This window comes from Phodopus roborovskii, unplaced genomic scaffold (genome assembly GCF_943737965.1).
Source record: "Phodopus roborovskii unplaced genomic scaffold, PHOROB, whole genome shotgun sequence".
NCBI classification, from domain to species: Eukaryota; Metazoa; Chordata; class Mammalia; order Rodentia; family Cricetidae; genus Phodopus; species Phodopus roborovskii.
Window position 1 is genome coordinate 21208390 of NW_026126433.1, and position 3159 is coordinate 21211548.

At 39.7% G+C, this 3159-nt stretch overlaps 1 pseudogene; it reads left to right on the forward strand.

Annotated features, from left to right (window-relative positions):
- The first annotated feature begins 726 nt into the window (after positions 1-726).
- LOC127223235 (glyceraldehyde-3-phosphate dehydrogenase-like) lies at positions 727-1467 on the forward strand (annotated as a pseudogene).
- Positions 1468-3159: the final 1692 nt, after the last annotated feature.

The following is a 3159-nucleotide window of genomic DNA, read 5'->3' on the forward strand; positions in this document are numbered from 1 at the left end:
TATCACAAATAATAAAATCCCAGAGAATGATATTGGTGTTAAAATCGTAAATAATATCTTACCACAGTATTGTGATGGCTAGTGTTAATTGCGAACATTATAGAACTTCAGAATTGCTTAGAAGTAACACATTTGGTCATGCCTTGAAAGATTATTGTGATTAAGTTAATTTTTTAGGAAGACCTATTTAATTTTGGTGGCTCTGCTCCTTGTTGGGATCCTGGGCTGAGAACAGGAACTGAGCAAAAGAATGTGTACATTGACCCCTGATCCTGAATGTAATTCTATGTGACTAACCCTTTCAAACTTCTATTCACTTTCCATGAAGCATTTAACCCTTAAACTGTAAGACAGAATAAAGGTATTATCTCAACGTGCTTTTTTCAGACTGCTTTATCCTGAGAAAAAAGAAAATAAATGCAGACATTATGTAAATCACTTTATTTAGCAAGCACTAAAGTGTTGATAACAAAATCTTTGAGGTCATGCGAAAGGAGCTGTAGATACTTGTGTTTCACTGATAAAGGCCATCACTGAATAATAAGTAGTTAACACTTTTTAAGAGAAAAGACCCTCTTGGCCCCACCCTTCAAGTGGACCCCAGCCTTCTCCATAGTGGTAAAGACGCCAGTAGACTCCACACATACTCTGTGACAGCAATTTGATGTTGGTGGGATCTTGCTCCTGGGAGATGGTGATAGCCTTCCCGTTGATGACAAGTTTCCCATGCTCAGCCTTGACTGTGTCCTTGAACTTGCCGTGGGTAGAATCATAGTGAAACATATAGACCATGTAGTTGAAGTCAATGAAAGTGGATGCAAGAGGGCCGTTATCTCTGCCCCTTCTGCTGATGCCCCCATGTTTGTGATGGGTGTGAAACATGAGAAATATGATATTCACTCAAGATTGTCAGCACCGCTTCCCCTACAACCAACTGCTCATCCCCCACCCCCAACCCCCAGCCAAGGTCGTCCATGACAACTTTGGCATTGTGGAAGGACACATGACCACAGTCCATGCCATCACTGCCACCCAGAAGCCTGGGAAGCTGTGGCATGCTGGCGTGGGGCTGCACAGAACATCATCCCTGCATCCACTGGTGTTGCCAAGGCTGTGGGCAAGTTCATCCCAGAGCTGAAACGGAAGCTCACTGTCAAGGTCCTCCGTGTTCCTACCCCCAGTATGTCCGTCATGGACCTTACATGTTGCCTGGAGAAAGCTGCCAAGTATGATAACATCAAGAAGGTGGTACAGCAGGCATCCGAGGGCCCACTGAAGGGCATCCTTGGATATGCCGAGGACCAGGTTGTCTCCTGCGACTTGAACAGTGACTCCTACTCTTCCACCTTTGACGCTGAGGCTGTTATCGCTCTCAACGACAATTTTGTAAAGTTCATTTCCTGGTATGACAATGAATTCGGCTACAGGGTCCTGTACCTCATGGTCTACATTGCCTCCAAGGAGTAAGAGCCCACTCTAGACTATCCACCCCCAGCAAGGACACCAGCAAGAGAGAGGCCCTGGCTGCTGAGTAGTCCCTGTCCAACAAACCCTGTCACTAATCTCCCTCAGAGTTTCCATCCCAGACCCCAAGAATTAAGGGGCTTAGGGAGCTCTGCTCTCTTGAGTACCATATATAAGGTTCGCTGCACCTGTCAGAGAGAGAGAGAGAGTGGGAGAGCGAGAGAGAGTGGGAGAGCGAGCGAGCGAGCGAGCGAGAGAGAGAGAGAGAGACTTGGGCTTTAAAATGTTTCAGTGGATGAGCATAATACATCAATGTTTCTGTGATTAGTACAGACTTATACATTTGAATAATGTAGGATAGCATAAATTGTGGAAAATCTTCAGTTAATTTTATGTCAAGGTATTATAATTGTATATTCATAATATAATATATAGCATATCACACAAGCATTTTTTTGGAGGGTGTGGGGAAAAAGAAAGGGATTCAGTTGGAGTAAGAAGGGTTTGAGAGAAAATAATTGTGGGTGTAAATTTGTAAAAAAGGTCAAAATATTGACTGAGTAAAGAAAAGAAAAAGAAAATTCATGCGAAAAATTCCAATGTTTTAATATATTAAAATAAGAGGAAAACATGAAATATTTTGACAGTTCAACAAGGGGTTTTCAAAGGCACACATTTTCATTACCTAGTAACATTCTTTTTTTCTCCCCCTTGGTTATGAATAATGAACTCACAGGATCATTTTGCCCTAAACTTTGTATTTAATGTACCAAAGCTGAGTGGACTATCATATAGAGAATAAAAGTTGAAGAGTAAAGACACATTAGTTAGTTGAGGCTTTTGCAAAGCTGAAAGCAAGGGGAAATGGACCTAGTATACATGTAGTTTTATGTAGATATATGCTCCATAAATTCAGGACTGAGCCAGGTGCTAGTTTAGAGAAATACCATGGAAAGAATGAGAACATAAGCATTGTAAGAGAGGAAAATGAGAGGTTACAAAATACAGAGAGAATTGTGCCATCTGTAAATTTAAATCTAAAAAAGGGAATGTGACCTTCAGAAGATTTAAAAGTCCAGGTTTCTAATGACAATGTAGAGTTAATTGATATTAAATATTTACTCATATTTACTGAACTATTTTTAATAGTGAAATGTTTTACAAAATTAGTAAAGCTACAAAATGAAGCAATCAGTTATGGTAGTAGAGCAAAGAGGACGTGGATGGGGCTAGGGGCCAAATCTTTATAATCATTTGCAGAATCTGTTTTCTCATTCGCTCAGTAGACCTATGTTAGCAAGAAGGGTACATTCCCAAGAGTCACATTTGTTAATTACTAAAATTAGCAATTATCAAATGAAGTAAAATGTGTTTTAATTCAGGTAGTCTCAAAGGAAATAGGCAGATTGTCAACTAACTACAATGATTTCCTTTTGCACAATTTTATCACGTGGAAGTGATTATATCTTTAGGCCATTATTAATTTTGCTTTCATAGTGTTTATAATTGTTTTAGGTACCGACTGGATTAAGTTACCACCTGATAATTTTAAGAACATTGTGATTTTTAAAACGGCTTTTGGTGCAGTTATTGTCTCATTGTTGCCAATGACATTGTTCTAATTTTGTTTTAAAGAAAAGGTCTCATTCTGTAGCCCAAGTGGACTTAAGACTTACTAGGTAGCCTAGACTAGAA